We start from the raw sequence: 14,544 nt of genomic DNA, 5'->3' as shown, positions 1-14,544 counted from the left end.
TTTGATATAATAATTTTGCTTTGTTTTTGAAAGAATGTGATGATATGTTTGTGTGTGTTCAATGTGTTGGTAAAGTGGATGGAGAAAAAGGGAATGTAGAATAGATAATATAAAAAATGTAAACATGAAAACTAGAAATCTATATTCTCTCTCAATACTAAAGTCCTCTTATCCAGCTATAGAAGAAAGTGTTGGTTTCTTTTGTCTGCTAAACACTACTCTCTGTTTCCCCAAAGTAATCATCAACAACCATTATCTGTTCATGATTCCATAACATTGACTTAAATTGTGATAGTTAGGGATGCCACATAATGTATTTTGCTCAAGCATTCTTCACCATTTTCATAAACAAGGCGAAATCGATTCATGATACCCAATTTGTAATTTGAAATTTCGGATAAATTAGATATGCTGTCTGATAAAACGAATCTATCTTTGCTTTACGTTGTTTGTTTGATATGATGCTCTTGCTCGAGGTTATCGAATCATGATGTCATAGCAATATTTCCTCCATTTTAAACGTGCTCACAGCGTAGGCTATTGATGGTGGTAACTTTCCTTAAATAACACATCCTCTTCCATGTCAAAATTATCTGTGAAATTATCATAATCATTTTCGCTTTCACCACGGCCATCATGGTCATTTAGATGAATCAACCCTGACCAAATTCAACGAGTTATCACAGTCTGTCACACAACACCAAGAAACATTCTCAGACAGAATGCTGTGCGCTCTAAACCGGAAGCGGTCAGTCTGTATTTAGGATCGTTTTGCTATTGTTTGTTTTATATGAAAAATGTCATATTCAACGACATATTGTGCATAAATCTGTATCTGTATATCTGTATGCACTAAAACTTTTGGTCGATTAAAAATTCTCTACCCCCACACCTTTTAGCGCACATGTTGTTTTTTTTATTTCATATTGGAATATGTATACCATGTACACATGCACATCCACCTACACGTATCAATACACAGAATCATACACTTTTACAAACACACGACTTATATGCCTATAAATCCACACAAAAGCCTCTATCAAAACAGAAATCAAGAGAAGACAAAACAAAACAAAACAAAATAAAACAAAATAAACCAAACTGCACTCCCATACACGTTACCCTGACTCACCGTTGCACTGATGCATTTTTCTACTCATCCCACCACCGCAATACAATTTAGTATGAAATTATTTGTAATGACAAGTTATCCATAATTGTATGCATTCTTCTCAGAGGCCGTCATTAAAATCAAACTTCCGTTTAAAATGGTGGTCCCCTGTATTTCTTCGTAATAATTTGATCGAATAATCAACAATTTTCCAATTGTGTATTGCTAAAATTGGTATCTATCTATATATATATATATATATATGCATGTATATATATATACCCTATCAAATCAAATCAAATCAAATCAAAAGTACATGTATAACGTACGACTCAGCCGCAACACTTCGATGTTTTGCTTGAGATAGAGATTTATATATAGATGATAATAACAAGAATAATGGAGATTCACACCAATTCATTGTAAGGATAACTACTTCGTATATTTCAACTGCATCTTGTAATAGACAATGTAGTCAAGATGATTGAATACAATATTGTAATGGGAAGAGCAAAGGGTACTTTTAATGAAACAACAATAACAGCTATTGATGTAGCTGATGACTGATACCAAGCGATTACTCTTTACAGAAATCAAATATCATTTCATTTGTTGACTTAACATTTACACAAAGTTTCAAATACAGTTGAAAAAAAATGTTCTTTCCCCTCCAAAAAAGTTGTTAATACATGATTGAAACGGAAAGGAAAAGAGCTCATTAGGAACATGCTGTAAGGCACTGACCTTTAGTCAGCATGACAGTGCTTTCAGGGAAAAATTTCCAAACCAGAAGTAAAACAAACGTACACCTCGTGATTCTTCCTAAAGTTCGTTGATTGTGATATTTGATACTGAATCCTTACATAAGGTGTAGTAATTATAACATCCAAGTCGTCGAGTTTTCCCTAGAAAAGTCTTTATTGTGCTATAATTCGAAATTGAATCAGTTGCTGTATTGTGGGTAAAAGATAACAAGAGACTTTCGATATATCCCGTCGTAAATGATTAATGTATCCCGTAACTACAAATTACTCGGTAAAACCTGCCGAGATCCGTCTACAAGTCTACTGACTCTCCTATATTCATTCTAAATCGCGTTAGCTTTAAAGAGAGCCGAACGGTCCCGTGCTGAGGACGGAGTCACTCGGGGAGCTGAAGGACTGGCCAGGGCTGCCACCGGGACTGCCACCGGGACTGAGTATCTCCTCGGAGCTTGTCTCTTGTGAATTAGTTGTCCCTCCTGCAGTCTGAGCCACAGGTCCGTCAAACTCGAGTTCTTCTGCCTCCACGAAGTCGTTGTCGCCACCTGCTACCAGTCCACTGGGCATCATCGGGTTAAATTGCTCGCGGCTTGTCCACATCGGTTGCATCTGTCGGCGTGGTGGATTGTAGTTACCCCTCCATCCAGGTTGCTGTCCACGGTAGCGCCCCATGTTCTGGTTGGGGTTCTGGTACCAGCCTCCCTGGAACATACCCATTCCTCCCTCCTCTTGGTTCTCCCGCTGATTCTCGTACATCTCCTGCTGATTTTCGCGCTCGTTCTCGTACATCTCTTGCTGGTTTTCCCAATCGTTCTCGTACATCTCTTGCTGATTTTCTCGTTGATTTTCTAGCGCCTCTTGCCGTTCCTCCGGGTCGGCGAATCCTTGGCTCCATGTACCCTGACTCGAGGGGTACCACTGCTGGTTGTAACCTCCATTGTAGCCCTGGTTGTAACCCGGGTTGTAACCCTGGTTGCTCCATCCCTGGTTGGGGCGACCCTGGTTGTTCCAACCCTGGTTAGGCCGACCCTGATTGAAGGGAGGTTGCCGACGTTGGTTGTTGCTCTGCTGTCCCCATGGCTGCTGTGGCTGCCTTGGTCCTTGAGTCGGGCAGCGTTCGAGCCGGAACTGTTGACGTCTGTTACAGAAGGATCTCCTCAAGACGCAGTCATTGGGGAACCTCCTGCCGTTGGCGCAGACCGGTCCGCTGTTGATGTTACACTGGATGTTTCGACATCCTGAGGGTAAAACATGTTTTTATTCGTAGTTGTGAAATTTGTAATTCAAACCATACGTATTTATTCATGTTTTATATATATATATATATATATATATATCGGGAGGCACACTGTTTATTAAGTGTTCAGGGGTGGTAATTACAAAATCTTTGACACATTATCTTGGTAGTTGCAATGATTATGAATGTTTTCTTTCATACACTTGCTTCAGTATGTTAGTAGTCCATGTAACTATGCATTTTTTTGTTATGTTGATTAACTTATTACTGTATATCTGATAATAAGATAATGAATACTATTCTGTGTGTATGTGATAATAGACTCATATACCTTTCTCTTTGCACAGTGAATGAGCTTTTGAAAATCTTTATTCTCATACGGAAATTTCACATTGAAAAGCAAAACTTGAAATAAAATTGAATATCAAACGTAAAAACTATTATAAGTCATCATGTAATAAAAGTTCTTTCCATAATATTCATCATCAGAACACAATGAGGCATTAAACAATGTCCTGACTACTTCCTATAAACATTAACAGCAGTTTTCTTATCAAACAGTAAGTTGGATAATAGACTTAACTGATCACATTCACACAAAAACAAAACAAAACGAAATGGTAACCTGATCTATAGTAAAACTAATGATTTCTCAAATATGGTATTTCAAAACGAGAAAGTACTTACTGTTCCGTTGTGCTGTGGGAGTGTGATAAAGAAAGAAGATTAGAATAAACATGATTAATCCTGGCATTCCAACACTTACTTCACTTTTTTAATTTACATGTCAAAACATTTCGAAATGAGATAAAATACACATCGCTTACCGTAAAAGCAATAACATATACATTGTCAATTTGCCAAATTAGATGGAAAGGTCACTGCAGTTGATGTAGTCAGGTTAAGATAGGAGGTATGCATGAAAGTACCTCCTTGGATCAACAAAGAGGGCTGAACATTAATCACTGCGTTTAATCTAAACTCGAATCTTAAAAGGGCGTTGCTGAAAGATGAATTGTGTTTACGTTAACTCTCGTCTTAAAGGAAGGAAAAGAAAAGTAAAGCAAATGCATGACATCCAGCAACCTTACCAATCAATCAATGTCCCATCACGTAATGAAGTGATTATATTAATCTTCAATTCAAAAAATAGAATAATGACAAAAGAGACTGTGAGACAGATTGCAGTAGTGATCACATGAGATTATTATGATAGACCAATTACCTTCCGAGCACGCAACGTAGACGATGACCAGGCCTAAAATGATCGACACCCTCATCTGTGGAAGTGTGAAAAAAAGATGGAAACAATCATGAAGGAAGCAAGAAGACTTATACCAAATATATAGCTCACAATCAGCAGATCAATTTTTATTTTAACTATAGCATGTCGCAGACGCTTGGAAGAGACGCTGTGTATAAGGAAAAAACGTTATCTATGAAATTGCATTTTGTCATCTATTGTCGCATTTGCAACACAAGGCATTCTTCCACACAAAGTTAATGAAAAATAGCAGTTAGAGCTATCTGGATCTTTGTAGGATGAGATAAATTTTACTTTCCTGATTCAATCGCGTTTGATAGTGTACTTCATCAGATATGCAACAGTAACAGTCAATCAGATTGTGATATGTGCTAACTGGGTCGTCATCACGATGTATAGTATATCACTTTTGTTTTACTAAGCTTTTGTACTGCGTATTATCAAATGGATTGTATTGGTGCGGTAGGTTCGTGACACTTTCAAAGATAGACTGGGGGAGGCGCTCGGAAGGAATGAGCCACAACGGGCCGTGCTTCCCGTCTAAACCCATGACCGGTGGAACGATACGATGTCAATGGTGCTGAGAAGTGGAGGGCCGGATGTCGCTCATGAGACATCAATAACTTCATATTCCCCCTCCCCCATCTAGGTTTACTGGCACATACGGACAGAAATGGACAGAGAGGAAGAGACGGAGAGAGAGAGTTCTTTACAGAAAAACTTGACAGACAGGAGAGAAAAGTGAAGAAAGACGAAAGAGAAGAGTGGGAAAAAAAGAGAGAAATGAAAAGGCAATGGAGGAGAAGAAAGAAGAATAACGAAAGAGGAGAGAAGAGAGGAAAAACTGTGAAAAGACTAATAGAACGGAGCAAAGAGAAAAAAATATTAGAAGAAAGAGGAAAAAGACAGAGCTCCAGATAATAGAAGTTAGACAATTTCAAGTTGCTTTGCGATGTCACGTATTTGATTAATTAAGATAATAAGACATTTTTAACAGATCTCGCTGAACACATGTATGGAGGGTACAGCGCAGGAATACTGCCACTTCGACCAACTTCAACCTCACACCTCCCTGCTTCAACCATGTCAACGTTCGGGGCTGACATCGGCACGCGGATTCAAATTATAGACATATTCATAGATACACTCAGATCATATGAGACCAAACGACATGATAGACTGCACAGTTTAAGAAAGTAGGAGCTAAGTCATATTGCAGAGGGAGAATCTCTTGACTGTTGATGGTAGTGCATGTGTGCAAAATTGATACTTAAATTTCAGATGATTAGACTACATACATTTCCACAAATTCAGAAATGTGAATGTAAATGTCAAATGTAGACAAACTTACATAAAGGAAGCAATTATCATTGTCACTCATCATCAGACAAACAAGGTTGAAACTTTCAGTTTGGCAGTATTGCCAACAAGGCATATTTAAATAAAGATCATTTCTCGACACTTGATTGATATGGGCTAGGGAGGGATCAGACCTGAACATGGACCTACAACAGGTCCATGGACATGAAGTTAACGAGACCACACAAGTTGATTCGTTCCCTCATTCGTTATTCCGAAGGTTTGTTTATTCCGCAGGTTTGCTCATCCAAAAATTAAATGAGGTTAATGCATTCTTCCGACGATTCGTTAATCCGAAAATGAAATAAGGCTCTTATTCCGAATTTTCGTTTTACTATTCGAAAATGAAAAAAAGAGGTTCGTCTTCCCGAAGATTCGTTGATACCAAAACAACCAAGTAAGGTTCGTAATTCCGAAGTTATGTTTGTACGCACCTTCTTGTTATGTTCGGATTAATTAACGTTATTTTATTTCCGATTAATGAGCATCCAGAAGAAACCTTGTATCATTTTCAGAATGACCAATCTTTAGGTAATGACGAACCCCTTCGGTTATTAATTTCTTGCTATTAAATACCGTATAGGTTATGGGTAACCATGTACAAGCGTAATTTTATCGTAAAATAAACCAAGCTAAAATGAAAATGATTCTAAGCGTCTTCTTCGGAAGGAGGAATGGGCCATATTGCATTGTTTGCAGAAAGCAATAGTGATTGATTTTTTTTTTCTAGGTGACTGAAGAAACCACAAAGTAAAGAATCATCGTGTGAAATTGGCACATTCGTACAAAGAAGAAACTTGGTAAAAAAAAAGGAAAAAAAGAGAAAAAAATTTGTGCTATCTATATGAAAAGGAGGGGGGGGGGTGTATACGGTAACTCTAGTGAAGATGCGGGGTGACGATGTTTTAGAAGCTTTCTTGCTATCTACTGTCGTTGATACCGTTGATGGAGACCAACTACGCAAAATAATCTGACGCGACTGTGATCCGCAATCTACGGTTGGCAAGGTATCTCTATTGGACATCTAAAAAAAAAGAGAGCATGAGTTAGCGCATGTGGAGATGTACATTAAGTAAAAGAATCCGAGAACCTTTGCTTTGATTGTATCACTGCCAAGAAGTATCTGAAATGGAAGACCCAATTTCCTACACTTGATGCATGGACCGCGAATACAAGGTTTGTGAATTTGAAGAGGATGGACAATTTTGGCAGACATGTAAAATCACCTTAAAGGTCGATTTGCCCCCTTTTTTTGTACTATTCTCTCCTGGGGAAAATGTCATTCCACACGTTGTTTCTTTTCAGAATTAGAGTTTCAAGAGACTCCTCAACAACCACGATCATGAACTATATGAAGTTAAAAACTGCTTTATGGTATTCCGCAAAGATCACTCGCCTGCATCTCTGAACATTCTTCTTTTCGATATTGCTCTAGAGACTTTCTTTGCAGGTCGATGAGCTGAAAGATGTGATATTCTGGCTAGCGTACTTGGGGGAAGTCACTTGAGACGGGAGCTACCGGCGGTACCTCGGCGCACCGGATGGGTGCATCATGTCGCGTGGCTTTATGAAATGTCGACAAACTTCGGGAACTTTTTGGCGAGAAGCCAGACAGGGAAATACGGAGTGATGCGCTCATTTTAAAGTTCGCGCCGACTCAGTCAACGCTGTGATATTTTCTGCTAGCTGAGTATACTGTTATGGAATGGCAACATGAACTCTTTAGACGAAAAGAAAATGTGATGAGGCCCCGAGACCATTTTTAAGCAAGATAGTAAGTCATTAGAACTACGTTATGATGCTCAAGGTGAGACAATATTTGAACCTTTCAAACATGTACAATTTCCCTTACAAACGAGACAAAAGAGACACCATGCAAACGAATGTTTAAAACCATCCCAAAATTCCCAATATTCTTTAAAAAAATGATGCAGCAATATTGTGTTTCTTCTAACACCGTCTGTAGGATGTATTCACTTCATTTTTGAGAAAATTGTTTCCTGTAAACAACTTTTAACAGTGAAATATTCAATCCAGTTTAATAATCCTACATGCATTATGATATTTATTTTATTTTATTTTATTTATTCAAGATTTCATGCGTGTTCACAAAATAGGAGTGCATACAAAATGTATACAAGTACATCTCATATAGCCAAGACAGAATATATACGATAATATATACGATAAGTATACATTGATAAGAAGCAGTTACAGAAATAGTATACAACTCTAAGAGAGCTACATTATTCAAGGTAACGAACACGCCAAGGAATTGCAACATAAGCTTAAAGCTTGAAAATCGTTGCAACCCCCGTGCACACAATCTATATGCTTGCAAATAGTTTAAATGATGAGTTGCGGGGGGGGGGGGGTATTTACAAAGAGAGGAACATGAGGGGGGAAAGAAGAAATGCATGTGTGGTGCCTATTTGTCCTGTCGGACATTGACAAGAGAGAACAAAAAAAAAAAGAGTTTAAAGTGTCAATAACAAGTCAGTACTTTACAAAAGACGCAATGTATCTTCTCGTTGAGATACAATGCAGATTACACGTCATATTATAACCAGTGATATTTAACCACTTAAAGTAACAAGTGGGATTTAATACAAAATTTTCATTATAAATTGATTTAAAAAGATAAAAATATTATTGATCGCACCTGCTAATCTAAAGTCTTTGCATGAGTTTTGGTGGTGTACAATTCTACAAACTGCGAAGTTTTTGTGCTGCGCTCACATCCCACCATGGATCTTAGTTTGTGCGATGGAGAATGAACAGTGCGTCAGTATGCAATAAAGACGCTCGCTTTCATCTCTCCTTGCATATTCAAACACAATCAAGCAATGTCACGCTTATGCACATGAATTACCCAAACGAGGCTAGAATTACATGACAACGCAGGGTAATTATATCATACACGCTTTCGTGTACAGTATAAAACAAATTCTTCGGCGGAAAGACATGAAATTCCAATGCAATCAAATATAACCGGCACTCATTATCAGCGGCATCTATGATATTTAACAAAATATAAGTTATAGGAAGTTTGTCAGTTCACCATACCTTGTTCTGTTCGGGAGGACTGCAGTTTTTACAAGCTCCACTGCAGCCGACTGCGTCCGCTCTTTATTGCCAGGAATAAGACGTTTGGATCAGAGTAAGAAAGTCTCCCGAATTTATTGCTTAAAATGCTTTCTTGATGCCGATCATGAAAACAGACCTTTCTTGCTGACTTTAAAAAGGTCTTTAATATCATTACGGCATTCACGTGTTTTATAGGGTTATAAATGACGTAGTATGTGTGCTGACCAATCCCATCCCTCAGAGGTAATCACGTGTTCAGACTCAGGGGGAGGGTTGTTTTGACGACGAGTACGAGCTTTTCTTTGGTTTCATCAGACCGTCTTCGGCACTTCTTCAGTACAATTTCATTTCTAGTTAATATCGTGACGTCCCTGTGAAGATGTTATCACGCAGGAAAGATGGTTACGACTTGTCATGGGAAAAACAGGCCCCTGGATTCTGGGTGAAGAGGAACGTAGGACAGGGTGAGTAGGCAAAAGACGCAGAAGGGAAGACAGAAACAGATGCAGAAGTTCAAGTGAAGGAGGAGGGGAAGAGAGCTACAGAACGGAGAAAGGTAAAGACAGAGAGATAGAAAGAGAAGGAAATTAGGAATTTGAGAGACAACAAAGAAAAGGAGAGTGAAAACTTAGAGGAGGAGAGAAGGAGGAGAAAAGAAAAAGAAGAAAAATGGAAGGAAAAACTGCGAGGGGGGGGGGGGGGAGAGAACAACGTTATGTCATGAAAATTTATCAGGTATTATGAAACTGCTTACAGGGCGCTATGTCCACGTCGATGAAATCCTAAGGAAAGCCGGGACGTTGTCATAACCTTTGAGAGATAGGAAGTTTTAGTCACACTCTCCACAATATAGTCCAAGAAGCCAAACTCGCCTCTGAAGGATATACTTTAGGTCAAACACAGTGTCATCTCAACCGTCCTGAGTCATGATATCCACATCGAAACTCAAAAGGGATTTTGAAGATTTTACAGACATAATTCATTTTTCAACACATAAAAAATGCATTTACAAAGTACAGACTTTTTCTTTTCTTTTCACACAATTAACAATGTTGTCATCAGATATAGATTTTGGTTTGCTTACCACCTACATTGATATGGAGCTTTTCGAATATCACTACAATAAAATAGTCCTCAGAATTAATCAAGTACACACACATACAGATATAATGTGTATATATTCATAATCATATATATATATATATATATATATATATATATATATATATACACACACGCACACACACACACACGCACACACACACACACTATCATGCATTTAGAATAATCTTCTTTTTTCTTTCCATGTAGTACAAATGGATTTACACAGTCGATTTGAATGTTGTAATAAAATGAACGAAACAAAAATATGCAATCCTTTTAAAAGTGCAAATTAACTATAATCACCATAAAAATACCTGAAAATATGTTACCTAGTGATTTTGACCTTAAATTATCGTGATCAGGTAATGACGTATAATCAAATAAAACTGACGAGGTAACTTTTTGGAATCTATTATAAAAAACAACAATCCAAATTAAATTCTAAGTCCTCCCTATACCCCACATTGACCATGTTGACACATACGTATGGGTGGCATCCCTCCCAACCCCAAAGCTTCCCTAAACTCAGACATCTAACATGTCTAACCCACTTCTAAGCGAATGTGTGACCTCCATCCCCTCTCGTCCACGAATTCATTTTCTTTTTTTTTTTAAGCAATCTTCATTACTTTTCAATGATGTAACATCAATCTTATTTTGAATGTATACAGCAAAACACAACGAATAAAATCATCAAAACAAAGAATATTACAACAAAACCTTAATGGAATACATGTATTATCAATTCTCTCCTTACCTAAACCAAAAACCACACCGCCGGCGCCAGGTTTTAAAAAATGGGGAGGGGGGGGGGGGGCACTCTTCCGGGCTTCATGAGCTAGCAAGCAACAACAAAAAAAAAGAAAGAAAGAAAGAAAGAAAGTGGTGACACAAACATTATTTATTCCTTTATATGGTGAAAAAAGGTACCCCGCCCCCCGTTCCGCCGGCCCTGAACCAAAAACGCTCTATATGACATTAATTAATTCATACTATAACCCTCCATTTTCCACTTACTTCTATCCCTTCCCTGTATGTCTGCACTTGCACACACATACACACACAGACACGCACGCACACAAACACACACACACATTCACACAAGCATGCAAAGACCTACAATTGCTGACTAACGGAAATACAGTATACAAACAACATACAAATGTATCTCTTTAGACCATCAAACTGTGTTTTTATTGTTGGTCAGTCACAAATGACAAAAAACAACAACAACATTGGTTGGTCAAAATATCAAAATGGTTACTCAGCACCCAGAACTTGAAAGAAAGAACTTCATTTAAAAAACAAAAACAAAAACAAAGCACAAACACAAAAAACAAAACAAAACAAAAAGTAGTTCTGTGAACCAAAATGTTAGTAAAATTGACTAAACGCTCATGATTTCAGATAATAAAGTTTTTCTTTCATTCAATCAGTTCCATTTTAAAGCATGATATCATAAGGACATTTTACAAATTTCAAATTGATGCATCCAACAACGCTTTCCACATAAAGCACACAAGAGGCTCATTGGAAATGATTCCTTACAACCATGATTACATTATAGAATATAGAATAACGCTAGAAAAACAAATCCAGACGTTCATAACTTTACATGGTAAACATAAAATAAAAATGTCAGCAAAACGGCAAGAGCTCTTGATTTTGCATGGTAAATAATAACGAACACACTGGATGTAGTGTGCAATACAAACACTGCATACAGTTGAACCATATCTTGGCCACAGAAAATCTTGCATGCTAAACATTTATGAAGCACATCAGCAACATCAACAACAAAAAACATAATTAAAGACAAATAATTCCAAAGTTTGAGTTAACTGAAACGGCATTCATCGATATAAGAAATGACACCACAATGAAAATCTCAAAAGAGTGATCGCTGGGACTAAAGTGACAAAGCCGAGTGAGGGCAGTACATAATAATGGTGATGACGGTTTCTCTCTACAGTACTTAATCATCATTTCGCTACACTGTGCTTTAAAAGATGCAATCAGATTCTTTACATAATTTTGCATTCAAGGGATAAAGAAGATGCATATGCTCTACACAATCCCGATTATATTCCCTCGTAGGTAGTGGTTAAAAGCGTCTTTCGTAAGAGATAGCATGATTCTAAAAATAAAGATTAAAAAAGACACAGCAAACAAATCGGCTAGGCCAGCGTATTATCGGAACACATTTACCTTCAATCGCAGATCTGTATGAAGACATGAACTCCATACATGGAATTGTTTTTGATCCCACTCATTCATTGCACAATCATTATAACGGAACACGATCTATAATTTGTATTACACTCACACCAGCTCCCGATTCAGACTACGTGTTCCATCCAGGGACAACAGAATGAAAACCAAGGAATTCATTCGAACGTGCACCTCAGTCTGCCTTTACGTTGAACTGACTCACAGTCAATTCTAGAACATACTATAGTAGACACTCGCCTTTTCTCTTCATTTTTTTTCTCTCAAAACTAAACACAAAATAGCTTTGTCTCCATGTACCTCATTACTTTTCTTTATCGTAGTCTTGATTTCATCATGAGATTCATGAGATGTTTTCTCATTAAAGTGAAGATACGACCCTAAGACTTTGACATACGTTTTTCACATCTGTTGAGCAGGATTAAATCTCATTCGTACACTACAAATTATGGTTATTGTATTACTTGCAACCTTTTTGCATATTTTCGTTGCCGATGAAAATCTAATTTCCACCTGTTGACAATGCAATACTCAAATCATTCAGTGTTGATGGTTGTGACGCATACTTCATTTAATCCGTTATGAAATATGTTTGCACCAACTGGAGTTTATTTGAAAAAAACATGTAACCTATTAATCAAAGATAAAGTATATACAGTGTATCTGATAAACTTTTGAGCTGTAGAAGGTGAACAGATGGTAGAGTAAGTCCGGACATGCGTATAACATGTAATTTAACAACCACAACAAAAAAGGACAATGCGGTAACTTTTTTTTTCTTCAAAATACAGTGTATACTACACTACACATGAATGGGAAATGTACATAAAATAATGAATTATATAGAAACACTCATGTGAGGTATATCAGGAATATAAATGATGCTGTTAGTTTTGCTTAGTACTGTTAGATTATACTCGAGAAAACTCACAAGATGAAAGTCATACTCAAAAACAAAATGCTAAGTGAAATTTTATGAGGCTACGTGCATTTCTTCATAAAATGAGCTGGAGTTAAAGGACATAATAATATTATTTTCTTAAATTTATGGCAAAGAAACGGGGAGAGAAAGAGCTAGTAAATGGGGGCTTAAATGGATGGTATAGTATTGGTTGAAGAGTAAAATCAGCTTTTAACTCTTTGCGAGATACTTGCAAATCACTACATGAAATGTTAAAAAGCTTACTAACAACACTCTAAGAGGAATCCGAGGTTTATTTGCTGAAAACGAAAATTGGTTTTGAAATGCCAGAGATATCTAAAAACAAAGTAAAACAGAGCAATCCTGATAAAAGGTGGGTTCCACCTCGAATAGGATTGCTTTGTTTTGGATATCTCAGCAATTTCAAAACCATTATTTTTCTATCAAGCAAACTTTGAATTCCTCATAGAATTATATGCTCTTTCATATTTCATAAGAGGTTTCTCATTATCTCACAAAACTATCATTAGGGAGCTTTAGATTTTAGACGCGCGGACGTTCAAAGGAAAAAAACATGATCTGAGCGTGTGCAGAAGCGCGCGTCAAGTCGATCTATTTTTAGCTTGCGTCGCCTGAGTTTTTCACTACGCGTAGTGGGCTATTTTTACGTCCGCACAGTTTGCAACGTAGAGAGCTACTTCATGCACCGATCATATGGGGGCGCGATTTTATTTTTTATACGTTGCGTCCCAGCGTAATCTAAAGCTACTTTTCAACGCGACGCAGGGAGAGGAGAACGTCCAGCGCACTCGTCGTCTCAAACGTCCGCGCGTCTAAAATCTAAAGCTCCCTATTAAAACAAGGCAAGTGCCAAATTGTGTCTCGCCCATTCGCGTACAAGAAATTAATGTTTTTCTAACTCCCAGAAGTTCATTGACCCGCCTATGACCTTTGACCTTGTGGTGACCTTCAACTCCCCAAGGGACATTTACCATCCAAGTTTGGTCACAAACAGACAAAGGGATCAAATGTTATGAGCCATAATCAAAACGCGCCAGAAAAACTTAAACAATGGGTCCTAAAAATTTGTTGACCCCTTTCTGTGACCTTTGACCATGTGATGACCTTAAATTCCCCATGGGACATCTACCGTCCAAGTTTGGTCACAAACGGACATAGGGAGCAAAAGTTCTGAACCACAATCGAAACGCGCCCTTAAAAACTTAACATTGGGCCCTAAAAGTTTGTTGACCCCTGTATGTGACCTTTGACCTTGTGATGACCTTCAACTCCCCAAGGGACATCTACCATCCAAGTTTGGTCACAAACAGACAAAGGGATCAAAAGTTATGAGCCATAATCAAAACGCGCCATAAAAACTTAACATTGGGCCCTACAAGTTCGTTGACCCCTGTCTGTGACAGTCTTGCAAGTAAACTTTAACGTATGACCTCAAATGACCTTTGA

Source organism: Diadema antillarum, unplaced genomic scaffold (assembly GCF_040938485.1).
Source record: "Diadema antillarum isolate AM-2024a unplaced genomic scaffold, OU_Dant_1.0 scf00000011, whole genome shotgun sequence".
Taxonomy (NCBI): Eukaryota; Metazoa; Echinodermata; class Echinoidea; order Diadematoida; family Diadematidae; genus Diadema; species Diadema antillarum.
This window is presented reverse-complemented; position numbering follows the sequence as displayed.